General features: G+C 46.2%; 1 long non-coding RNA gene across 1 annotated transcript; it reads right to left on the bottom strand.

Moving 5' to 3' along the window:
* Positions 1 to 3,299: 3,299 nt before the first annotated feature.
* LOC125614028 lies at positions 3,300 to 4,374 on the bottom strand. Its single transcript, XR_007344665.1, has 2 exons — positions 4,243 to 4,374; positions 3,300 to 3,441 (listed from the first exon to the last, which is right to left on the bottom strand). It is a non-coding gene; the product is annotated as an uncharacterized LOC125614028 (long non-coding RNA).
* Between the last annotated feature and the right edge of the window lie 22,932 nt (positions 4,375 to 27,306).

Raw genomic sequence — 27,306 nt, 5'->3', positions numbered from 1 at the left:
TGCCCTAGCCAAACACACACTCACCCACACTCTCATTCATAAACACTCACCACACTCATACACATTTGCACACTCATATTCTTTCTGTTACACACACCTTCCTTTCATTAAAAAAAAAAAAAAGAACCTAATTTCCATGGAAATCCTGCCACTTATATACCTGAAGTATCTGAATTTACATTCAAGAATGTAAATAATGTATTCCCCCCTCATCTGTTTCTTCCATGTCCCAAAATATAGCCTTTAATTCCTTCCTGCTCAGAGTCCCAGAAAATCCCTTCCTTCCTTATACATCCAAGAGCTTGGGGGCAGGAATGGGAGGGGGCATGTGTCTCCTGGTTTCTGCCTCATGGTCACACAATTGGGACCTGGCTGCCTGTCCTTGGAAGCAGGGATCATCACAAGCAGCTCCAGAGGCTGTTCACTTACCTGGGTCCAGGGGCCAGCCCTGGACAAATCTGCATGTGTCTGACCTGCACATGAGTTAGGAATGGGTGGAAGGTTTGTCTTCCCCTTTCCTAACCAGTTCTACTACCTGTGTTGTGGTGGCATGTGTATTGTTTCCCAGAAGCCCCTCCAGTAGCCAGACTCTTGCTCTAGCCAGGTGACTGCTCTCCAGGACTTGAGGAGAGGGAGGTTGTGGCTGCGTTGCTGGGGAGGGGCCAGATGACAGCTTGTCAACCGGCTGCCTCCTCACTTCATAAATTCCCCTGCCATTCCCTGGGATACCTTGAGTTTGACCTCAGTGCAGGGAGCAAAGTTCTTTCTTTGTCTCCTAATAAACAGCCTCAGTGATGGCTGGCCTCCAGCTGTTCTGCCGCCCCCTGCCACCCCACCCCCACTCTCCCAAGAGGCACTTTCTCCAGGGGAAGTCTCATTAACCCAAAGCTTGGGGCCAAGGCAGGGCTCTGGCCAGCCACCTTTGTCCTTATTAGAGCAATCATCTCTGTCTGGCTTGATGGCCAAGCTCCTCCTTAGAAGTTTGTCTGCACACAGGCCCTCTAATGCTGCTGGAAAACATTGCCCTGCATCCTCACAGTGACCAGGGCATTTCTCCCCCATGGCCAAACTAGTGCAACATGGCTGTGGGNACCAGACTATCTTGGATACAAAAGAAAGCAAAACTCTGGCCCTGTAACTGATATAGGATGGGCCAGACAATACCCTACTGTGTATTATACTAAGGGACCTTGTAACCCTAGAGTACCTGGCACCCAATCACTCTGCTGCTACCAGGTCACAAAGGCAGCTACTGGTGGATCAGACTTAGGAAAGGTGTATCTCTCAGTACGATCGCCCTGAAAGCCAGCTCTGCTCTTCTTTACTCAGAGAATCTCTACTTCAGGGCATTGCCCTCCTGGAAACTCAGTTTGCCCCACAGTGAGGTATTTCTTGGTGTGCACTGGTTCAGTTCCCTGGTCCACCTCTCTCCTGCCCTCAAATTCAGTGCACACCATGAGCTGGGTGAGAAAAATCTTATGAGAAAACTTGGGATGTTCTTTGCAGGAAGATATCTCCCTGACCCTCATGGGAGACTAGATTTTAGTCTCTTCTTTGTGCAGGACCCCCACTCCTGTGAAGACTTCAGATTGCAAAATATAGAGAGTTTTCCTCATCTTCTTTCTAAACACAGTGTATAGTGGTTAAGAGTCAATGAGGTGCATGTGTCAGACAGGTCCAAGTTCAAATCCAGGGGAACATTTCTGTACCTCTCTGAGCCTCAATTTGAGAAATGGGCATGATGATACTACTGACTATAGGGTATCATGAGCATTACAAAAGTGAATGTATACAACACACACACACACACACACACACACACACATAACATTAGCTCTTATCATCCTGAGGACAAACACTGTGCATTTGTACATACAGTCTAGAGGAGAATTTTGCTAATTCTACACGATTCAGGAATTACATACTTTTTCTTTTTGCTTCCAAGCAGGGAAGTTCCAAAACAGTCTAGAAAGTTTGTTTCAGCAGGGAAGGATATTTTCTTTTTAAAGAACACATTCAGGTAAAAACTCTCAAGATACACGAGGTCCTGATACATTAGGAACAGGAAGAGGAACTAAGTGGCTAGTCGCAGGGGTTGGAAGACTACTTTTTATAATATGTTCTTTTGTCTCTTTTTTCATATTGACATCATGTAAAACCAACTTTAGAAATTAATAAAATAGTTTTTGGCTTTTGTCTCAGAGGAGGCCAACATGCAATTTTCTTCAGTCACCTGGAATCCAGGGTCATTTGACACCAGGTGCCTCTACCATCTCACCCACATGGACCCCAGCAAGATCAAAATCAGTATTCAAGTGCTAATGGCAAAGTTGGTGACACATCTGCCTGACTCCCAAGATCAACCCCTTAGATCTGTCTCCGAAACAGGTTGGTGATGATATCACCAAGGCAACTGGTGACTAGAAGGATCTGGGGATGACAATGAAATCGACCATTCAAAACAGACAGGCCCAGGTGGTACCTTAGCCTCTGCCCTGGTCATCAAAGCGCTCAAGAAATGACTAAGAGACAGAGAGAAACAGAAAACACATTAAACACAATGGAAATATCAGTTTTGATGAGATTGCTGACAGACGTGGCACCTCTCTTAAGCCAGAGAACTTTCTGGAACCATTAAAGAGATCCTGGTTACCGTCTAGTCTGTGGGCTGCAATGTTGATAACTGCCACCCTCATGACATGAATAGTGGTGCCTTGCAATACCCAGACATTTAAGTACAGAGGAAAATATTTCAATAAAATATCATCTGACAACCAAAAAAATAATAAAATAAAAAATCTAAATGTTAGAAAAATAACAAAGTAGACATAAGGAGAAAGAAAGTCCCCAGGCTTTTTAAATTCTAGAGAACTTATGAGGTTCTGCTTCCAGAATCAGGCAAAGGGCTAATTGTGAGGGGATTTTTTTGAGAAGAAAAATGTCTGAAGAGGTGGGGGTCTAGGGCTCACAGCCAGGGGGAGGTGGTGTGTATCTGTTTGGAGTAATTTCCGCAGATGGTTGCTTTCTGCCCAAGTGCCTTGTCTCAGCTACTCTTTGGTGGTCTGGACACAGGCCCTCAACATCTGTGTGTTGAAAGTGTGGCTCTGTGGGGTGAGACAGGAAGGTGCAGCTACTGCTCTGGAGGCACCTCAGCTAAGGAGCCCTCAGGCTGGGAATGCTTTTCTCTTGAAGGTCTTTCTCTCCTGTGAAAAGTTTGTCTTTTCCTCAAGGCTTTGCCCAAATCCTACCTGTGTTAGTCTACTTTGCATCACTGTGACCAAAAGACCTGAAAAGACATCTTAGAGAAGAAAAGTTTATTTTGGCTCACGGTTTTATAGGTTTAGGCCATGGTCAGCTGAGTCCATTGCTCTGGGTCCAAGGTGAGGTAGAACATCTTAGTGGAAGGGCAAGGTGGAAGAGTGCTGCTCACCTCATTGGCATCTGGGAAGCAGAGACAGGGGAAGGGGTCACAGGGAAGATAAACCCTTTTAGAGTACAACCCCAATGACCCACCTCCTCCATTCATGCCCCACCTGCCTACAGTTACCACCCAGAGTTCGAACTAGGATGGATGGATCAGATTGCAGCTCTCACAATCCAGTCACCTCACCTCCCAACACTTGTGTATTAATAGGCGCTTTGAGGGGACAGCTCATATCCAAGCCATAATACCACCCTTCTATCAAAACTTCCCTGTTCCTAGCAGATTAGAACTCACACCACCACCCTCTCAAATATTTTTTGGGCATCCTTCCATTCCAAGTCTTTCCTCCATCATGTTTTACATTATCCTTATTTGTTTGGATGCCATCTCTCCCTCTTGAGGATTGAGACCATAGCTCATTTGCATCACCTTAGCCAAGTATCCATGACACTTGTGAGTGCATTAGTGAGTTTGTGGATTTTAGGCCTCAGAACTCCCTAGATAGGGCTTGATATGTCCTGCTTTTTAAAATCTGCTTCTTTAATCCCAGCGGCTCAGAAGGCTGAGGCAGGAGGATTGTGAGTTCAAAGCCAACCTCAGCAAAAGTGAGGCACTAAGCCAAGTCAGTGAGACCCTGTCTCTAAATAAAATATAAAACAGGGCTGGGGATGTGGCTCAGTGGTCGAGTATCCTGAGTTCAATCCCGGTACAAAAAAAGAAAGAAAAGAAAAGAAAAAAGAAAATCTGCTTCTTTGAGCAGTTTTTTGTTTGTTTGTTTTTGTTTTTTTAATCTGTAAAATGGAGATAACGGAACCCACCTGTGAGAGGTCAGGGAGGTTGTGCTAGTTCTCTGCTGCATCATAGGTTCTGGTGGAGGTGCCGTCCTTCTCCAGCAGTGCCTTCAGGCAAAGCCTTCCTGTGTCTCCCCTATCAGCAAAGATACAGGAAGAAGCGCCTAGAAGTGTGGAGTGAGAGGGGTGGTCTTGAGGCCTTTGGGGAGCACCCATTTCTGAGCAGGTTAATGTTACTTCAAATGCCAACCTCCTGATTCCCCTTTAGCCTCCACTTTTATTTTTTACTTTATGCTTTTCTCACTAATTCTCCCTTTTCTCATCTCCAAAGTATCTGTTTGTTGAAACTATTGGGGAGGAGGCCAGCAATATAGATGAAAGGAGTTGGGTTGGGCAACCATGAACATTTATTTCCTTTATTATCCCTATTGCTGGCCCATCTTCTGGTCCTGTTCCCAGGAGAAGCTCATGGGTTATGTTACATGAGAAGGGCTCCTTTTTTCCCGGTCCTCCTACCTCTGTTCCTAGAAGTATGTCCACTAGAGTGTGAATTTTCTGGTAATCCATATAAGGACCTTAGATTTTATGTCTACAGAATCCAGTAATTCTACTCAAACAATATATTCTGAGTCCTTTTTCCAAGGATACCTTCTCCCATGATATAATATAATAGGTTGCTTCTTTCAAAGTACATTAGAATGTGAGGCATCTTGCGGTGTGGGGGTTGGGGGTGGGGGAGTGTTGTGCAGGCCCAGAGTAGGACCATCATAGTGCTCTGCCTTTCCTCCCCAATCACAGAACAGACTCCAGTCCCCACTGGGTAGTGGAGACCCTGGGCTGAGACAGCAGCCACTGATAAGGTGCTACACTTTGCACCACCACACGCCCTGCCAATCTCCTCTTCCCTCTGCCCCATCTGTATCTGTTCCACAGTCCTCAGCCCTAGTGGAAGCGCCTTCAGATTTATATGGTGCTATTTACTGGCCCTCTGCCAATTAGTGACACTTTGAAATTCCCTTATATGACGCACTGCTGCTCTGACAATAAACAAGTCATTAGCTGGGTCGGAGGGCAGCTTCCAGCTGGTTTTGATTCATTGTTTCTGAACCAGCTCAAGAGACTCCTTAAGATGCAAGGTCTCCAGTCCAAGTCTCAGGGAACCCCCAAAGCTGGAGGCAAATGGGGCTTCGGTGTCACCAGGTGCTGGGTCTCTGTGGCATCTGCTTTCCCTTCTGATCTCCCTGGAGGCTTATCATCTCACCATTGGAAGGCTCAGCAGGGAGGAGACCCCCGGGAGCAGGGGAAGGAGGCTGGTTGGAAACTGAGGCCTAGGGCTAGAGGAAGGAGAGAGCAGGGAGAGCTAGAAGCTCCAGTGGGTGATTTGGGGTGGGGAGAAGACAGCGAACACCCGAGTGAGACAGTCTGACTGGTTATATACCCAGGTTAAAATGTTCTTAACTTGCAGCTCCAAGGGCTGTTTGGCCTGGAGGGGATCTTGGGCGTCTCCCAGGCTAGCACCCTGTCTGCATTTTACAAGTTCAAAATCTGATGCGTGAAAAAGGTGAAGTGACTTTTCCATGTTCACCAAGCTCATGTCAGATATCAGAATAGAAGAAGGTCCAGCTCTTGGTCTAAATCATTCTGCAAGACCTGCACTATTTTTAGGAAAGAAGCAGTAACTTCCTTGGGACATGTTCTCACTTCTGCCAATTCTCCTCTCCCTCCCCTCCTCTCATGTCTCATGACCCCTGGCTTTGGACATTCTGCATATATGAAAGCATCAAATGCAGGAGTCTAAGGGTAGTATGTGTTTGAGTGGCTAAGTAAAGAGACCAATGATGCAGTACTGTGTCACTGGGCATGGTGGTGCACATCTGTAATCCCTGTGATTCCAGAGACTGGGGTATGAGGAGAGTAAATTCAAGGCCAGCCCCAGCAACTTAGCCAGGTCCTAAGCAACTTAGCAAGACCCTGTTTCAAAATAAAAATAGGAACTGGGGCTGGGCTCAGCAGCAGAGTGCTTGCTTGGAGTACGTGAGGCACTGGGTTCAATCCTCAGTACCACATAAAAATAAACAAATAAATCAAAATAAAAATAAATAAATAAAATGGTCAGAGATATAGCTCAGTGGTAAAAGCACTCAATCCCCAGTACCATTTTTAAAAAAGTACAATATTAGGCCTTATAGGAGGAAGAAAAATGAATTAGATAGGCTTTTCAGGGAGTACTTGATATATTTGCAAAAACTCATTAACTATAGTATGAAGCACAATGAAAAAGTGGCCAGTAGGCAAATATAGAACAGAAGGCTGGAGTGTAAGCCCAACACATGGAAGTGATGGTTCCATGTGGTATCAGATTGGATGTCGCCCTAGGTGCTAGGGACAATGGTTTGGATGCCAACATGGGAGCAGGCAACATGATCTCTAGCCCATAAGAAGCAGACAGCTAAGACTGAGAATTTTGCAAACACTGAGACCCTATAACGGCTATGCCCTCAGAGAAACCAGGACTAGAAAGATATCACTTACAGGCTTAGGGTAGGACAGTTCAGTTTGTTCCTACTGAGGCTCTGAGTAGAAAAAAAAAAAAAATCTGTGTGAAATAGAAGCTCCAGGCCTGAACCATATGTGACTATAGTGTCTGAATTTCCACTGTTGGAATTCCCAAGCTGAGAAATTAATGTAAAAATAGATTCCAGACCAGCAAAACTCATGGGGTATCAAGAGAAGGAAATGCAGAACTATTCAGGAGGAATGTGCCCAGAGCAACAGCATTCCCACAGCAAAATATAATCTCCTTTGAAGTTGCCCTAACAATAAAAAAATTACAAACCACATGAGGAAATGATATGCCACTAGGGAAAGTCAGCAAACATATCAAACTAGTTTAGCATTCCAATGACATAAAATAATGCAATAATCTGAAAAAGAGTATATTTGAAATGGTTAAAAAGATTAAAAAAAAGACATAAAAACCATAAAGAAACAATAGGATATTTTGAAAGAGAACAGGCAAATGTAAAAAGAGTCAAGTAGAACTTTCTAGAAATTGAAAATGATAGTCACTAACCCCAAAGTTCAGTCTAGAATTGAAAAAGTCACTACATAAAAGCTCAGGGATGTATAAAGTGCAGTTTAGACAAAGCTGAATAGAAAATTAGTAAACTGAGAGGTTGATCAGAGGAAATTACTCCAATGCAGCACAGAAAGGTCAGGAGAGAGAATATGAAAGAGGAGAATTGAGAATAGAACAAGAATGACCAAAATTATCTTTATGTAGAGTGCAGAAAAGAATAAAGAGAACATGGGAATAGTAATATTCAATTTTCCAGTGTTGATGGGAGTCATTGTTCCTCAGACATTAAAGAAATATTGTAAGTTCTGAGAAGGATGCTTAAGAATAAATCTGCAATGAGATATACTATTGTGAAACTATACTCAAAGAAATACAACCAGTATGTTAAGGGATTAAAGAGAAAGGAGAAGTTAATTTTGTCCAGGAATATCTGGAAAAGTTCATAGAAAACCCAGGGCCTCACCCATCCTAGGCAAGGGCTCTACCACTGAGCCACAACCCCAGCCCCAGCTTAGATCTTCTTATTTGGATCTCCGCCCTGTCCATGACCGGCAAAGTGCAAGTCAGAAGCTGATCCTACAAAGAGCACTCAATCTAACCCTAATCACCCTTGAGGCCACTTGAATTGCCCTTTTGAGATCTCCCCCTCCTTCTGGGGGCTGAGTTACAATTGGACTATCCAAACTTGCTTCTTCCTACCTATGGTCCTTCCGAGTAAAGAAAGCTCCTGCTCTGAAGTGGACAGCAGGGGCATGCCCCATTGCATCTGTGTCTTGTTAGCAGTGTCAGTGGCTTCAGAGGAACAGAAAAACCTGGGCATGGTAATTGGCTCATGAAAGCTGCATGTTGCTAGAGGGGGCGGGAAGGTCTAGAGAGGAAGGGGAAAAGCCTTAATGGGAAGCAAATGCTATGGAAGAGCCTGAGCATACCCTCCCCCTCTGCTCCCCCAGTCCATGGCCATTAGCATTCCTCAGACACCTGCAGGCACTTGGCCCTGACTGGGCACAGGATGCTGGCTCCTCCCTGCTGGTGCACAGAACAGAAAGATGAAGTTTGGTTCTAATTAAGGTTGCAGGGAGTGGGGGTGAATGTGAGACGGGAGAATATACTTTCCTGTATCTTTAAGAACACATGATTTTCTTGGCAGTTGTCAAATTCTCCTTCACGTTGGGGTGGTTTGTAGTGTCAGGGAAAAAGCATAGGACTTGGAATCTGGTGAACTTGGGATTGAATACCAAATCATCCTTTTCCTAGTTTTATGACTATAAAAAAAGCACCAGATTTCTCTCTAAGCACAGTGAGGGAAGAATTTCTACAGATCAGGGGTTCCTCTGAAGAATTACATAAGGTAGGTCATTTGAAGTTACTGGGCAGAGTGCTTATTATAGAATGGACACTCAAAAGACACTAGTTTTCTTTATCCCAAATTGTTAAAAACTATAGGGTAGGAAAAGTCATTTTGTGATACCCCCTGCCCAGGAGCCTCACTCAGTGCCTGGCACACAGAATAACCTATGAGTAAATGAGGGATATGCTACTCTGTGCACTGTGTTCTCCAACCCCTCACACTGGGACAGGACAAGGTCAGAGATGCAAGAAGAAAGAAGACTGAGTTCCTGCAGAGTCACTGAAATGGGCAGGGTGGCAAGCCATTGAACAACCGACAAACAGGCAGTGTGTCTGGAGGCCACATGAACTTACTCCATCTAGTACTGGGAGACTCTAGGCCCCTCTTTCAGGAGATAGTCTGTACAGATGCGGGACTCAGCCTTGTCCAGGAAGGAAAATGTCCTTTCTCTGCTTCTATGCCATTCATGCAGGTGCCAGTATGGGGCATGGGTTCAGCTTGCCTGGAGCCAGTGAAGGATACAGTGGTCTCTGGGACTGGCTCCCCTTCAGCTGCAAAGGGCTTTCTGGCTTGGGCTTCTGTCCACCTGCTCTCCAGCTGCTGCTGGTGGAGCCTTGGTTGACTTCAGCATCCTCCACGCATCTTTAATCTGTCTTCACTCGGTGCCAAACATCTGCAGAGTGGATCTACTGACCGTTTATTTTCTGTTTGTCTTGGGTGTGACACAATCTCCATTCTTCACTTTAATGACTCTTCTCTTTATTATTATCATCTCAACCACTCTGTTTATTTGCTTTCCCTGAACCCCCAACCACTTTCCCTCTGCTCTCCCGGACTGGCCAAGGCCTGTGCCAGCCCTTCCTGCTTCTCTTCCCCTTGGCTTGGGGGCCATTCCAGGGCCCTGTTCACTCTCCCTGCTGGGAGCCTCACTCAAACCAGATGTGGCTTCCTCCTCCTCTTCCTCCTCCTCCCCCTGAGTTGCCCAGGGCTGTAGGGGGTAAGGGGGGGGCAGGCCTTCCACTCACATCCTGTTCTCCTCCCTTCTGCTTCCCTGCCTAGTTCTGTAGCCAGTGCCAAGGGGGTGAGCAATGCATGGCAAGGTGTCTGGTCAGTGCCAACAGTGAGGATATGGGTGATGTGATGCTGGATGGTAATTGTAGCTCTGGGAACTTTGTAGGCAGGGTCCCCTGTCCCCTTTCTGCAACAGAGAGCTGTCTGGCAATGCCTTGGGCCCCATCCATGACACCTCAGACCCTGGCTTTATCAAGTCCTCTTGGTCTGTGTATTGCCCAATTAACTATATCTTACAATGTGACCTTGACAGCCATTGTCTCAGTCACCTTCTCTAGAGCTCTGGAATGTTATTACCTCCTCATGAGGAGGAATTTGAAGCTCCTGCATCACTCATCACTCTGAAGATAAAAGCTCAAGTAAAGATTCAAATGCAAAACTGATTGATGTGAAGAATGGCCAATTAGCTTCAAAGCAAGGCTGACTTTTTATTTTTTCCCCATTTTTAAAATTGGTACATTATAGTTGTATATAGTGAGGGGTTTCATTATTGCATATTCATATGTGCTCACAATATAATTTGGCCAACATCGTTCCCACTTTCCCTCCCCTTCTCCTTCCCTCGGTTCCCTTTTCTTTACTAATCTTTCTTTGAGAGCTGACTTTTTCAACCTGGCCTGGTCTGATCTATGTGTTCCAAAACCTGTGGATAAATATCTTTTGACAAATAGAACCTGGATTTGGGGGCACTGGATAGCGTGGGACACATCTCCCTGTTTCTGGAATTAGTTCTGCCTCTAGTCACAACAGATCCTTGAAATTTGATCACTGGGATGATCATAGTCATTGTTAGAGGTAAAGTCATAGCTCGTACTGTACAAAGAATATTGGGCTGTATGAGACCCTGGGAATGCAAGAGAAGCAGAAGAGCATCTTATCAAGAAAGGGGGCAGGGGTGACCAAGCTCTGATTCTGGTTTAAAGAGAGAGAGAGAGAGAGAGAGAGAGAGAATTTTAATATTTCGGCGGACACAACATCTTTGTTTGTATGTGGTGCTGAGGATCAAACCCAGGCCGCACGCATGCCAGGCAAGTGTGCTACCGCTTGAGCCACATCCCCAGCCCCGGGCTTGGAGCTTTTGCATTGTGGTAGTAGATGGTAGTAACTCTTGATAAGTAAAAGAGTTCACAAATATGGATGTAAACTTGCCAAGACTTCTCCTAGGGACTTGTAAGGATCCTGTGTAGAAGCCATTAGCTTCTTGGAAAACCTGCTCCTGAATAGAGCTAAAGCAGCTTCACACTGAACATACAGGCAGATTGTCAGTTAATGCTATAGTTTGGAGCAGACTAGGACAGTAGTTGTCAACTATCAATGGGCCTAAGTCTCACCTGGGGTGTATGTTAAAATGCAAGTTGTACGTTACGCCAGAAATTCTGCTTTAGTGGGGTCTTCAAGCCTGCAGGTTTAACAGGTTCTCCAGAGGATTCTGTTACTGAACAACTGGGGACTCGACTGTTGAGAAGCTTGGCTCCAGTGCAGGACTGTTGGAAGGAAGTGCTGGAGAACAGGAAGGCCTTGCCACAGTCATCTGTGTGCACATCTTGCACATCTGTGTGGGTGAGGCAGGGCTGGGCTCTCGGTCCTGTTCCCTGCTCCCGTTCTTTCATCTTGCCTAGAGAAGGTTGGCTTATTAACAGGAGTAGGCATGTGGCTGTTGGGGGCAGGGGAAGCAGGTAAGGGAGGGAGTACATGAGGGGACAGGGGACTGGACTTTCTTGTACTGCTTTCAGTGTAACTGGGCTGCTTGGACCTGAAAGGTGGGTGACCTGTGGGGCCTAGGTTGCTGGAGAGGGGACTTTAATTGCTGGTAGGTGCTTTATGATGGGGCTTGGGCCTCTCCTACTGTGGAATGTCCATGGAATGGCGGCTCAAAGCCTTTGGGAGCTCCCCAGGCCAAAGGTCACCATCAAAGGACCTAACTGTTAAGGCCATGCTCTTGTCAAGTCAAAATACTGCCTGTCTCAAAATGAACATGAACATGAACATTGTTTGTTTGTTTGTTTTGGCTGTAGATCTAGTCTAAACATGAAAAAACTTCTACTGTTTATTAATTCTGCTGTTGAGAGCCACAGCCGAAGGGGCCCCAGCAAACTTCTAGCTGCCAACTGATTGGCTCCTCTGCGGTGATGCTCATTGGGCTGTTTCCCTGCCCTTTCAGACCACGGAGCTACTCATTGGGGGACTTTTTTGGCTATTTGGGGGCCAACAGAGGTGAGGCAAAGAACCTCACCCCCCCATACAAAGACCTATCCACAGGTGTGGCTGTATGCTGGACCGGTAGTCAATGACAGGTAAGATCCAATTGCAATGGTACCTACCTAAGACAGGAAATTGACGCCTTGAGGTCAGCTCATCCGATGACGGATACGGACCATATGTAGTATTGGACAACCTAAGGCAGGCACGGTCCCTAAGCCACATGCTTGTTGTTTAAACAGAGAGGGGGAGATGTTGTGAGCCAATCATCATTCTGCAACAGAGAGCTGTCTGGCAATGCCTTGGGCCCCATCCATGACACCTCAGACCCTGGCTTTATCAAGGCCTCTGGGTCTATATGTCCAATTAGCAATATTTTACAAGGTGACCTTCCCAGGATTCCTCTTCTGTAGATCTGTTGCTATAGGCCTTGGCTAGAAGACCAGAAGTAGGTAGAAAGGACTGGAAATTGTCTCCTCACTGCCCCTCGAGAGACGAGGTAATAGAGAAAGAGCAGTGGGGATCAGGATGATAGAAAGCCCTTGATTTGAGAGAGATGTGGCTATTTCCTATGTCCAGAGGACCTGCCCTGGCAAGGGACTTTACCACTCATTTTCTAGTGGGCTTCCCTCTTCTTTGAGGCTTCTTAATCCACCTGGCAAGGCTCAGGCAGCCCCCCATGTGGAAGAAGGCAGCTCCTCTCTTCAGATTAAAGCAAGGAGGAAATTGCTCTAAATTTCAGGAGGAGTCAGGCACGGTGGTGTAATGGTTGTAATCCCAGTGACTTGGGAGGCTGATGCAGGAGGATGGTAAGTTCCAGGCTAGCCTTGGCAACATAGTGAGACCCTCTCTCAAAATAAAACAAAAAGGGCTGGGGCTGTAGTTTAGTGGTACAATGACCGGGGGGTTCAATCCCTAGTCCCAAATAAATAAATAAATAAATAATAAAATCCCTAAGAGAGCTGGGGAACCTAATAGGCTTAGAAGGTCAGCTGCTTTTATCTGGGGCTTTTTCACTGTACAACCCCAGGGGGATCCATTCACACAGTATTCCAGAGTTGTGTGGCAAAGTGGCTGACTCTGGAGAGTGCAGGTATTTACTTTGCCTACCCCTGGGGAGAAATAGCAGGGCAGTAGGTAGGAAGGGGAAGACAGGGAAGAAAGTGAAAAGGAAAAAAAATCAAAGGAGGAGAGAGGGAGGGAGAAACGGAGGAAGAAGAGTACATCTTCCCTGAATGCTTCTGCAGCCAGGTTCTGCTCTGGGCCAGGAGGCTCAGGTGGTCGAGCAAGCCCAGAGGGGCTGGGGCTGGGAGAGGGGAGCTGCCAGAGGAGGGCCTAGCCCCTTGAAAGCTGCTATTGTTTGAGATCTCTGCTCAGAGAAGCCCTGAGTAAAAAGAGCTTGTTAGAGAGGCCCAGGCTGGAGACAAGCTGCTCTCAGAGAGCCAGTGAACCGTGCGAAATGACTTAAACTAACATCCCTGACTGCACTGGGCTGGGACCCAGGAGTCAGGGCCGTGTGCTCATCAGAAATTCATAGAAGGTGCCCCGCGGCTCGGCTTTCTCTGGCTGCCTTGTTCATTGAGCGTTTTTTTTCTTTCCAGTCCCGCGGCTCTGAAAGGGAGACAGGGGCTGCCTGATGGGGAAGATCAAGTGGCCTTTGAAAACCTCTCTCCGAGTTTATTAAACCCTGGGGCTAGGGCAGGCCAACCTGGAGGCCCAGCCAGGCCTGGCTCCGCTCCCCCCTGAGCTTCCCAGAGGGGACCTGGCCTATTCTGTCCCAAACTTGGCAGGCCTGTGAGGAGGAACCAGGAGAAGGGGAGTGGTCTTAAGGACCTGCTTATCTTTTTTCAAGAGGGGTGGGGCTTGGGTGGCGTGGAGACCTGCCACCTCCAAAATAGAGGGCCCTCTCTCTTTGAACCCCACAAGACACCCTGTTTCCTGCTGGAACTTGTCTCTCCAAGAGCAAGCCCTCCAGTGTCTGTTCTCAAGGTACACACAGAGGAGAATGGGAGGGGGAAGGAATCAGAGGGTCTCTAGGACTGGATCACAGTTCAGTGACCAAGTAAGGGCAGGAATGAAGCTCGGCAGAGAAAGCTTCACATTTCCTGTATCTGGAAGGCCCTCAGAGATGGAGACGTACAAAGCCACACCTGCCAATGCTCAGTGTGACCCCTCGACCCTCCACAGATCTCTTCAGTGGGTCTGGTCAGCACTGAGACAGCACCCCCCACCAAAAAAAAAAAGAAAAAGAAATCCAGCTGAGCTGGGCATGGCGGCCATGCTTGTAATCCCAGCAGCTCAAGAGGCCAAAGCAGGAGGATTGCCAAGTTCAAAGCCAGCCTTAGCAATTTAGTGAGGCCCTAAGCAACTTAGCAAGTTCCTATCTCAAAATATGAAAAGAACTGGGGATGCAGCTCAGTGGTTAAGCGCTCCTGGGTTCCATCACTGGTACAAAAAAAAAAAAAAAAAAAAATCAGCTGAACATAGACATTTAGCATAGAAACCTATGAAGATGCTTTGTAAACCACAAATATTTACTGAGGATCTTCTGTGTGTCAGACATGATCAGAGACACTGAACAGAGATTAGCGAGTCAAGTTGTGGATTTGTGTTGTTAATGAGAGGGCATGGGGACTGCAGGAGTAACAGCCCTGTGATTGACATGTGTGAGCTCTACACCACCAGAGCCACTTCCTCGCCATCCGGCACCAGTAGGGAAGGGGCAGAACCACGAGGGAGGCCTGCTCTCCAAATTTAACCAGAGTGCCTCCTGGGACCTGAGTAATATTTCTTTCAAAAAGATGATTCTGCTTATTTAAAAAGTCAAAAACCATTGACTTAATTCATACCCTCCCGTACATACACACACACATTGTGTTTTAGTCAGCTTTTTCGCTGCTGCAACTAAAAGACCCAACCAGAACAATTGTAGAGGAGGAAAAGTTTGAGGGCTCACGGTTTCAGAGGTCTTAGTCCCTAGAAGGCTGATCCATTCCTCCCATCTGGAGGTGAGGCAGAACATCATAGCAGAGGGAAGCAATTTACATGGTGATCAGGAAACAGAGACCCCACTTGCCAGATACAAAATATATACCCCACAGTCACTCCCCCAATAAGCCACTTCCTCCAACCATACCCCACCTGCCTCTAGTTACCCCTCAGTTAATCCCATCAGGATTGATTTGATTATTAGGTTAAGGTTATAACCCAATTATTTCTCCTCCAAACCTTCTTGCATTGCCTCATCGTGAGATATTGGGGGACACCTCACATCCAAACCGTAACACACTGGAATATTTTTTTGTCTTGTTTCATTTACCATGCCCACCTCCCAAACTGTTCCAAGCTATTTCTTTCTCCCTGCACCTGACAATGGATGCTTCCAGAAGAAAGTGTGCTCTCTTTCCCAAATCAGCTTTGACTTTGGAATCCAGTTGTTATTAACCCTTGTTATACTTCCCCTTTAAACAAGTTAAAGTGCTTTAAAGTTTTCCCTAAGAAATTTTTTTCTCTTCAACTGTAGAGAATAACAGATGGGGAGAGCCGGAGAAGTAAGAGTTTAGTCATATGTTAACAGTACCTGAAGCTTGAAGAGATGGCAAGGTGTAAGAAATGGCCATATTCTCCTGAGGTTGCAGGCCTCTTTCTTTAAGGGCCTGAGTTAAGGCCCGGCCTAGTTCTCTGTTGGAAACATAACCAGCACCTTGTCTACAGCTCCAGAAGTCAGGAAGGATTTTGGAGCAGGCAATGAAGGTTGTGTGCATTTTGGGAGTCATTCAACTAATCAAATCCAGGCGAGCAGATGGGTCTTAGATCATGTACCAATTCTTTCATATTGCAGGTAGTTGCCGAGTGCTCTGATTTGACAGATTCCAAGACTGTGTTGTTGTGTTATTATCACAGTATTATTGCTGACTTATGGAGCCTGCCATGGGCAGGCGTTGGAGGAGTGCTGGAATCTGTGCTCCTTTTGGCCCACCTGTGTTCCCTGCAGGTTTCTTTTTAGGAGGGTGTTTCTCCAAGACGTTGGGACTCCCAAGAGAAATCATACCTTAGTAGTTTTCCATCTATTCTCTCACAGGTGTGTAGCATTGAGCCTTTCTTTGAAGAAAATCTTCCACAGGTGCATAAACAAAGATAACAGCTAAAGCTGAGCTGCTCTGGTTGACTTGGGGACTGGGGGGGTAAGGGCCTGCCTGCTGTGAGCTTTCTTCCCACCCTTCATCCTCTGTTTCCTTCTGCCTGGTTCTGGCTTTTAGGAGCCCCTAGTGCTTCATGGAACCTATTTGAAAGAGAATATGTGGGAAAAAGGCAGAGAACAGCTTAGCAGGAGGAGGAGGTAGGTAAGCACATGGCAGAAGCTGGAGTCCTGAGCTGTCATTGCCCCCTCCCCATCCCATGCACAAAATCAGAGGTACATTCTGGTATCCTGACTTTTAGGGGAATATTTTTAAAGACTTTTGAAGAGATAAAGGAAAATATGACCAAGCGAAATGAACAAATATTTTAGCAAGCGGTGTCACCTTCCCACATCTACACCTCCACCCCTGCCCCCTGCCATTACTCTGCTCAACATCCTCAAGTTCTCTCTGGTTCCTTTACACCAAAGCAGTAAATGACCTCTTCTCATCCTTGGTAATCCCAGACCTTGCAGTGCATACCTTTATCATATTGTTATATTTCCTCTTTATGCCTGCTGCTTAATGGAGATGCCAAGTCCCCATTATGTCCCCTTTTAATGGGCATTTGGGGCTTATGTGAGCAGAACTTCCCATTCATCAGTCTGACTGCTGCTTGGTGTCATGGTGACCCCTTTTTCTTCCTTCCCACACAGTCACCTGTTCTCTCTGTATAGGTCCTGAGGGTACCTCTGTTTCTGTGTGCATGGGACAGGGAGAGGACAATGGCAGTGCAGGGCTCCAGCTTCTACAGTGTCCTTCCCATCTCCTCCTGCTAAGCAGTTCTCTGCCTCTTTTCCACATACTCTCTGCTGTCTGGATGTGCCCTCTCCTTTGTCTGGTTCTCTTGCCCTTTTCCCTGTGCTTCTGTTCGCTCTACTCCCTGAAATGCCCTCCTGTCTAAACTTTCTCCTCCATTTACATCTAAAAGTTTTTTTGTACACCAGTTTCTTCCCTGGAGTCTCTCTGGATGGTAGCAAAATAGTTATTTTTCCCCATATCTCAACTCATTCATCCTTACTTAGCACAAAACCCACAAGCACACTGCACTGGGCATCCTGCCAGGTTTAGTTTATTTTGTTCTCGGGCGCTGAGCTTTGGTGTCCTGATTTATTCTGTGGTCCTTATGACTGTCCTCTGCATCCATCCGCATAAGCATGGTTGTTTGAGACTGCAGCCCCTGGAGGCAGGCGTTTCATAAAGAGCAGAGTGAAAAAAATCAAGAGGCTACATTCTGTAGGGAGCCACAGGGCTGTGTGTGAGTGGGGCGGGAGGCGCTGGGCAGGGATGGATGGATGGATAGAGGAAGTGGCTTGTCTTTCAGGCTCTTCAGTCTTAATGGGCACTTTGGGACTATGTGAGCAGAACTTCCCAGTTCCCATCCAAGTCTTCATATCCTGGGTTGGGATCAGGGATGCTGACTTTCCAGTATCCCTACTCTGACCTCCCCAGAAGGCGGCAAGGGGCTGGCTGAAGTTCAGTGTCTGTCAACTGGTTCAATGGGAAGAAAACATTAAACACTCCAAACACTGCTTATTGGAGCTGGGTAAACTCTGCGCACCACAGTTTACTTTGCTGTCAGAGATCCCTGAGCTTACCACAGAGCAGAACCCCAGAGGATCAGGACTCCCACCATTCCCCCCTTCTCATTGCCTATGCACCAGAAGAGACTTCGCCTCTCTCTCTTCCCATCTAGACCTTTCTGCAGACCCTTTTTTTGCACTTCTTCCCCCACCTTACCTCCATCTCTTGTTCCTTCATATTCCTCCCCTTCTCTTATTCCTCCTATTTCTTTCCATACATTTCTGCCCCATCCTTCCTAAATTTCTCAGATTCCCTATCTTTCAGCAACTGAAAGCCAGAGGAGATTCCCTCTCTGGGTAGAGAGCTGGCAGCAAGTACAGATAAGATCTAGGCATTTTTTAAGGGGCAGAGAAAGATCAGGAATTAACCTGCCCCCTCACTCCAAGAATCCCTGATCTATGCACCATTTGTTCTGGAGGGGCCATGAGTCCAGGCCAAGGTAGATCTGATATTAGGAGGTTGGGGAAAATTGTAGGCCACATGAGAGGCATTTGGATGAGAGTAAGAGGAAGCAGCTTTGCTCCTCCATCTCCTGGGAAGGTGATTTAAGGAGTTACGCGTTAGGAACGTGGGTGTCACAGATTTTGGACCTTGCTTTACACGAACTCAAATGTTCCTCAATATGACAGCTTCAATCTCCCTGACCCCCACCTCTCCTAAGAAATTTGCAGCCTGGGCCAAGGTTTTCTCTTTGGCTCTGCTTGGAAGTACAAACCTTGTGGGCTTGAGATGAAACATATGCTGTTCTGGAATGTGGCTATTAGCCAAGGGAATGCTCAGAGGCCCCACCAGAATTTGCAGCCATCTGCCTAGGGTTGAGCTAGGGATGTGTGACAGACATTTGGGGCCAGGAAGACGCAATGGAGGCTGAGGTCACCTTCCTTCTCCCACCCCACTTAGGACCAGTGCCTTTTTCAACACTTGAGTGGATCTCAATGTGTTGCATTTCCTCCCCTGGGGAGACCCAAAGCCAGGCTCAATCTCAGATGCCATGGGCCCAAGTGACTGGTTCCAAAGGGAACAGGTGCCGATTAGTATGGCATTTTGCATATTCTCTGAATGTTATTCATTTCTTGCCAAAAGACTCAAATCATTTCCCCTGCCCCTGCCGTCCTCCCTTGAGAACCCACAACATTTTCCGCTCTCCCACTCCAGCTCTGCACATTGTCCTTCGCCTTGCTGAGGCTTTTGCTCACAGCTCTCCATAGCCCCCCTGTTCTCCCAGGTCCTGGCGGGCCTCCTGGAAACTCCCCAGTTGGATGAACCCTCAGCCAGCCTGGCCTTGCCTGAATGACCAGAGAACAAGTGCTCAGACCTGTCCTCAGCCTCTATTAAGTTCAAAAATAAATTTGCTTCTTGAAATCAAAATTTCTGTCTCTTCACCTAGGATGGCTCTGCCTGGATTTTGGAGGGTCTCTAACAGAGATTAATCACTGGGGCTGGGTCAGTTGTCACAGAAGACAAGCAGCTGGTGGGACCCCCACCAAAATCATGCATGGAAAGCTTCGTTTTAATGCATTTCTGGGAAATTGCTAAGCATGAGCAGTGGCAGGAGGGGTACAGGGCAAGAGTTTAGGGAAATGTTAGAGGTTGAAAAGGAACTTTTAAAAATTATTATTATATTTTATTTTATTTAATGGGTTGATTGAGTGTATTTTTTATGTGTGTGTTTTGTAGTACATAAGGTTGAACCCAGGAGTGCTATTCTACCGAACTAAATCCCTAGTCCTTTTTATTTTTAACTTTGAAACAGTGTCTTGCTAAGTTGCTCAGGCTGGCATGAGCTTGCAATATTCCTGACTCAGCTTCCTGAGTTGCTGGGATTACAAATGTGCACCACTGTGCCTGGTTGACCCCCAGTTTTTGAGACTCGACCCCCATCTCTGCTGACATGGAAGGTTCACTGAGGATGAACATTGCCTGTCCCTCTATGAACCCTAGAGCCACATGGGGGCATGTTAGACATATTGCAGGTAGTATACCACTAGGGCTGCTTCTCCGTGCATTTATTTCCCCACTTTCAGCCCTTGCCACCTTAAGTGTATTTTGTACCACATATCCTGTTTGTTCCTCAATCACAGCTGATTTGGTCAGGAATTGATGCTCAAGGCCATCCAGCATACTGGCAGACATAGCCATTCTGTTTTTCTCTTTTAGGAATTTGAAATTTGTAAGAAAAAAAAAAAAGACACTGTGTAGCTAATTAGTTATAGGAACTAACCTAAAATAAATTTTGTGTTCAAAAAGGACTTTAGTTAGGGCCATTTATAAAAGCACAGGCCAACAAAAATTATGCACAGAGAAAAGATGAGCTGAGGAGACTTTGTGGCCAAAGAGAGAAGGACAAGACCTGGTACTTCATTTATTCAACATACTTTATCCTTACAGTGGTTAGTGTTCATGTGTGTTAGTGGGAATGGGGTTCCCCCCCACTCCCCAGGCTCAAAAGCACTTTGACCAGGAGGGTTGAGATAGGAAGGATTTTGGTAAAAGAGTCCCTAATTAAGTCCAACTCTAAAAAGATTGGATAACCACTGCTCAAGGACAAGGGCATTCCCACTCAATCAAGCCAGAGATGGGACTTCTGGGGTGGAGAATCAGGAACTGGTGCTATCTAACATCATGTTACCAAAGGAACAGAATGCACCCATTAACTATGGCTACCTGCTTCCAACTTCATTTAGGGAAGAGGCTCACGTGTGTGGTAACCCTGCCTTCAGAAGCCTTTTGTGTCCTCTTTCACTTCCCTGAGAATGTTGGGATGAATGAGACGCTTACCTGACAAGGGTGTCCATTGCTGTTAACCAGCATTGCCCTCCTCCTCTCCCTTGGAAACGTGTGTGTGTGTGTGTGTGTGTGTGTGTTTTGGGAGACGGCGGGGTAGAGAAGGCAGTGAAGATAATAGGGAGATGGTCAGCTAATTGCCAGGACATTGGTTAAAGGCATAGCCAGTTCTAAGGTGGTTCAAGGTCCCAGGGTGCTGAAAGGAGGCCACAGACCCATGTGTGTGCCTACATTGGCGCTAAGCAGAGAGAAACTGGTCCCACCTCAGGACTCACAGACACTCTCCCATATGGAAGACAGAGCTATATATTATAGCAAAGCTACATCTGCCTGCCAGATGAACAGTACCTGTAAAAACTTCCCACATTAAGCCTTGTGGGGCTAAAGCCTCTTCCAGAGTCTGCTCACAATAGGAAAATGATCCCAGAACTTTATTTTCCAAAGGACTCTGAGATTCTTGCTTTGGAACAGAGAGTAGGAAAACTGATGCTGTCTAAAGACATCCCTGGTGACTGTGAGAGTAGGCCAGGGTGACCAAGGTGAGCAACCAGGGAACAAAAGCCGATGCACAAGAAGTCAATAAATATTGATGAATTTATTATTAGTAATAGTAACAAAAATCCCTAGTATTTACTGATGACCCCCAGCATGCCAAGCCTCTTACAGATTTAATTCTCACCACCCTGCAGAATGTATACGACTTTTCTTTCTTTCTTTTTTTTTTTTTTTTGGTGATGCTGGGGATTCAACCCAGGGTCTTGTGCCTGCAAGACAAGCACTCTACCAACTGAGTGATATCCCCAGCCCATGTGTATGACTTTTCCTTATTTTACAGAGAAAAAAACTGCAGCTCCCAGAGGGTATATTTTTCAAAAATCACAGGGCTGTCACCAAGCTTTCCACTTATGTCCCAGTGAAACTGAAACGGAGCAACCTCCAGATAACAGGAGACAGATAGAGGGTAACAGGGCCCAAAGAGAGCAAGTGAGCTGCAAACCTCCGTCCTGCCCTCTTGGAAGTGAGCAGAAGAGAGAAAGGCTGAGAGCAGAGTTCCTGAAAGCAACATGAGCGTCTTTTTTAATAAACACGCCGAAGCTTGACTCTCCAAAAACGCATGCTGTGCCTTTGAAGGCAGTTCCCTTGGAAAGCTATGTTCTCTCAGAGCTGTGATTGCTCAAAATATTTTCAGAACTGCTCTTTGGCAACGGCCTTCAGGCTCACAGCACATTCCTTTGAAAATCTTCAGTTGTGGCAAATCTTCCTTTTCATCCTCTGTGGCAGATTTGATTGTTGGGCAAGTTCCAGGAGTCATTTGAGATTTAGGTGAGTCATCAAACTGGGTCACCTTATTTGGGGTCCAGATGAGGTGTGACCCTTTGTAGAGAAGTGCCCAGTGTGGTGGAAAAGACGGGAGAGTCCCTGAGGTTCTGTTGAGATGCAGTGCTGGAGTCCTTGCAGGGGAACGTGGGGGTGGGGGTGGGGAGTCCTCAAGCAAGATCTAAGGGTTCTTCATAGGCAGAGACACGATCAAACTCAATCAGGGCATAAGTGAAAACACACACGGGCCCATAAAGTGGCCTGGGAAAGATGCCACGTTAATAAAAGGGAAAAATGCAGAGGAATGTGTGAGGAGGGAGCCGTTAAGAAAATGCAAGTGCCTATAAACTCTGCTCTACAGCCCCCCAACTCCAGCCCCCAGTCATGGCTCCAACTTGTTGTTCATTAGCCCTAAAGAAACAGCCTATCTCTGTCTCTGCAGCAGAGATGGAGCTAGACATTTGGCTCATGTCTGACCTTTGCTCACCTTCAGGATCCCTTGTCCAGCCACTTCTCTGCCACACATCTCTGGATGGAACAGCCCTTGAGTGATGTTCCTCATTATGCAGTAGGTCTTACTAGTACTGTAGCCTTGGCAGGCCAGGATGCTAAGAGCAAGAAAGAGGTAGACAGTGGCTCTGAATGCAGTGAGAAGCATGGTTTCTACTCTAGGGCACTTGGAAATACATTGTAATAGGAGTCATTTTCCCCTTCACATCCCCAAATTGCCCTTGGGGACCATCCAGTAAGTTGGCAGCAGGCCAAAGCCTTATCATATTTCTAGGCCCCAACCACCCAGTAGCCAGAGGGTTAGCTCTTAGGTGGGACTTCCTGATAGTCAATAATCAGGAAGCACCCATGAGGGTTCAGGAGGAAGGAGTCCTGGCCTGTACACCAGAGGAGCTCCCAGTTTATGGAATAGGTTGGAAAGACACTAATTTGGGGTGGGGGGAGAGTAAGAGAAATACAAAGGTAAGTACATTGGCAAAAATTGTCAAGTGATAACTTAGTGTTTGGAAGTCTGGGGGAAAAGAAAAATGAGAATGAAGACTAACTAGAATCTTCTGGTGTCACTGCCAGGAGTTTCAGGAGATGATAACTTTTATAGCAGAGATCTGAAGCATGTTAAGGGCTGGAATTGCCAAGGAAATGGGGGAGGACATTTGAATTTAGGTGACACATCTGCCATGCTTGATAATGGAGGGGATAGCTGGGCTCAGGAGATAGGCAGAAGGATGCACCTTGCTAAAGTGGAGAGTGAACACTGTTATAAGTAGTTTGTACAAGAGGTTTAACCGTGGGCAAGATAGTTGCTAGCAGATTCCTGTTTGAGTCATTAAATACCAAGAAGGGTGACCTAGGAGTCCACAAAAATCACTTTCCCAAAGGTTTCTTTCTTTCTTTCCTTTGGTACTAGGATTTGAACCCGGGGGTGCTTTATCGCTTAGCCACATCCCCAGCCCTTTTTATTTCTTAGTTTGAGATAGTCTCTTGCTAAGTTGCTTAGGGCCTGCTAAATAGCTGAGGTTGGCCTTGAACTTGTGATCCTCCCACCTCAGCCTCCCAAGCTGTTGGGGTTACAGGTGTGTGCCACCACACCAGGCACTTTCCAATACATTTCTGAAAACTGGGCTGTAATCCCATCCTCACGCCTGGTTGGTATGTCTGGAAGCAGAGACCTGGAGCCCTTGGTCCTTGGGGTCCCTTCCTACTGGAGAAGTTTGACTTTGGGCTCTGAGATGATGGTGAAAGTCTTTCATCCCCCCATCCCCCATCGCTGGGGGCTCTTGTCAGATGCAGAACTGGGCTGATTGTCTTTGTTTAGGAATCTTTGCTGAGACCCAAGAAACAGGAAGCAGCTGAGATGCCTCCACTTAAAACTGCAATCTGAATACCCCATGAAGGAAGGCTCAACAGGAGACCTGACAGGATCTGCATTGTTCAGCCAGACAGCTGGGAGCAGCTGCAGGGCCCCTGGGGTCTCCTTGAGCATTGAGGATTGTGACTAACCTTCAGCCCAGGCTCACAGACATCCTGAAGAGATCAGTGGAGTGCCAGCCTGTCTGGTGCAGTACTGGCTTGGGCAATAATCACTGGTCAATGAGAGTCAAGGGCAGAGGAATTTGGAAGCTCATAATCTTACCTAAAAGGAGTCACAATGATATTGGAGGGCTGGAAAAAAGAAGTCAGAAAGGAAGGGTTCTGCAGAGGTGGAGTTGGGGGACAGGTTCCTCCTAGCATATTTAGAGTAGCTAGCTAAATGACTCCCTGTTCCCACCCCAAGCTCCAGGTGACATTAACTAGGCAATAGGCCAAACCATTTCCAGTTGACTTGGGAAACTGCCCCTCCCCAAAAGGGAATCACATCAAAGAATCACAGTTTTAAAGCTAGAAGGGATTCCAAAGATCAACCATATATCAGCTTCACATAGCAAGGCTTAGACAAGTGAGGTGACCAATTTGAAATCACATCCCTCATTAGTGACAGAGACAGAACTTAACCTGAGTCTCCAGATGGGAAGGCCAGTGGTCAATTCATTGCCAATCCACGTGAAGCCGCTCAACCTAGAGGCTGGCATCGGGATGTGGGGGTAGAGGGAACTAAGACCAAAAGAGCAGAAATTGGACCATGTAATGTGTACATTTCAGTATAAAGTGATCAAGGTACAAATGAGATGCAAAACTAAAGACAAATAGCATGACAGATTTGGGGAAGAGAGTTATGGAGGAAAAGAGTATATATGGGTCTACCTAGTAACAGAACTTGGTTTAGTTCCTGTTCTACCACTTGCTTATTATGTCATTGGGAAAATCTCTCTGAGTCACCATTTATTCAACTATTAAATGGGACTAAAACATCATAGAATATTGTAAAAAAAAAAAAAAAAAAAAGCATATGTAAAAGTACCTTGCACACAAGCAAGGCTAGGCAAATGTTAGCTGTTGTTATAATTATTGGGATTCATCAAGGGATTGGTTATTGAGTCTAGAGGCCAGAATATGTTTTAGTTGAGATTCTTCTAGGAAATCTAATAATTGACTAGAGTTTCTACTTCATCTTAAACATATTCATATTTGGCAATAGCAGCTGAATTAAGCAGGACAAAATCCAAGTCCCAGCTACACAGTGAAGAACCTTCACGATGAAGAGTCCAGTCTCTGGTTTTTGCCCAGAGAGTCTTGGCCTTCCCTGGGAAGAAGCCCCCATGGAAGAAGCTTCACAGCTCTCAACCTGAGCAGGATCCCTCAGAGCCTCTAAGGAGGTGGGAGAATAGGGAGAAGAGGAGAAGAAAAGGGGACTGCCAGCCACAGCCACATGAATGTAAAGAGACAAAGGTACTTACTGATTCCTCTCTTGTAGGCTCAACGGCACTGTTCTCTTGACTTTTGGTACTAGGCTTGGGTGGGAAATTGTGATGTGGGCATTAATCTAGAGGGTACAGGAGGGGGTACTTCAAAGAAGAAGAGTTTGGAGAAGGGAGAGTCCTGTTGTGATCTAGCTCAGAGCACAGATTTTCATAGGTAAAGCCCTGCTGTGCAGGCTGAGGTCATTCCTGGCACGAGCTCCCCACTCCTTGCAGACGCCTGCAGGTCTGTTTTAATATCTGCAGCGACCACATTCCTAAGCAGGGTGGGTAAGAGACTTTCTGGACAAGACTGCTTTCCATCAGAAATTATTCCAATTCACCAGGGTCGGATATTTTAGAGCTGGATTTTTTTTTTTTTAAGGAGGAAAATAAAAATTCAGAGAGAATGACTAAATGTAGGAATCAGAAACAGAGTTAGGTCCTAAAGGCTGAAAAAGGAAGGAGGGACCTGGGGTCCTATTGAAGAAGAGAATGGGACAAAGGATACAGGCAGGGGATGCTGAAAAGAAGCCCCATCTTTGGATCTAGCCCATCCAGGCCTTTCTTAGGTCCTGATGAGTCTGTCTGTTACCATCATTCATTCATCCACTCAGACCACACTTGACTTCCATCTGTATGTCAAGTACTGTGTTAGGAATACAAAGAAGTTGCATTAGCTATCCATTTCTGAATAACAATTTATCATAACACACAGCATCTTAAAGTAACACCCATCTCATTGTTTCTGTGTTCAGGGGTTTGAACATAACTTAGCTGGGTCCTCTGCCTTAGGTCTCTTACAAGGCATAATCAAGTATTGGTCATGGCTGTGTCCCCTCTAAATGCTCACTTGGAGGAAATACTTCCAGGGTCAGGTGGTTATTGGTAAAATTCAGTCTCTGGAGGGTAGCTGAACTGAGAACCTTGTTTCCTAGCTTACTGTGGACCAGAGGATGTACTCATCCCTTGATGCGTGGTTCTCTTCAATCAATGAGCTAGCTTCATCAAGACATGCAAAATGAGAAGGTGAGCGAGAGCTGGCCTGCAGGACAGGAGTCACAATCTCATATAACCTGGCAATGGAAGTGACATCCCATGGCCTTTGTCACAGTCTATCGATTACAGGCAAATTGCTGCTTCTGCCCACATTGGAGGGGAAGGAATTACATAAAAGTGCAAATTCCCGGAGATAGGGACTATCAGGGGCTATGTTGGCTCCTGAAGCCCTCAGGTAACTCAGTCAGTGTATGACAGTTAAAATACAAGTAGTGAAACAGTAATAGGTGATGGTGATGATAATGATGATGATGGAAAATGCCAAGTATTGAATGCTTATAGTATACCAAGAACTCTATGCATATGTATACATAGAAGCATACACACACACATATATATGCATTCAATCCTTATAAAGCAAGTATATTTTTATCCCCTACTTCAATGAGGAAACAGACTTTCAGAGAGATCATAGCAGTGCAAAATCTAGGAGTTTTGGAGTCCCGATTTGTCAGAAAATAAGACTTTGCTCTTACCTCTTTCATTACATGACTCCCAGATAAATGTCAGTATAACATGGAAAGTATTGTGGTGACCCTTCTGTCTGGGGTCCTGGGAAAGGCTTCTCAGAGGCAGTGACTTGAGAGGGGCCTGATGTAACAACAAGCAGCAGGGCCCTAGAAGGAGTTTAGAGAGTGGAAGTGACACAATCCTTTGCTCTTCAGGAGCCCTTGAGGCTCAAGTGGGGAACCAGACCCAAGAAGAAATCTTGGGGCACTTGCTAGGAGCTGCAGCAAGTGCAAACTGAACAGCTGTTTGAAAGAGCTCAGAGGAGCCCTGGAAACCAGTGGCTGTTTAGATTAGTTTTCTAATTGGCTGAGTGTTAGCAAAGCCTCTTGTGTATACAATGGGAATAGTTAATCTTGTCTATTTGTGTATCCACTCATGTTCTGTCACTCCCTGGTCTTCTCAGCTGTCTGCCTCTTACTGTCGATTTTAGGTCAAGGGAGGGTTTATGTCTCTGACTGTTCATAGTGCCCCCAGCATTGGTGGGCTGCAGGAGGAATGCACCGTGGAGGAAAGTGATTCAGATGCACCCCCATCCATGTCCCTTTGCCTTGCCATAATAATCCCCATTCATCCCCAGGATGCCTGTCTTGCTGCAGGGCCCATCACCCCCCATAACCA

Source organism: Marmota marmota, unplaced genomic scaffold (genome assembly GCF_001458135.2).
Source record: "Marmota marmota marmota unplaced genomic scaffold, marMar, whole genome shotgun sequence".
NCBI lineage: Eukaryota > Metazoa > Chordata > Mammalia > Rodentia > Sciuridae > Marmota > Marmota marmota.
This window is presented reverse-complemented; position numbering and strand designations above follow the sequence as displayed.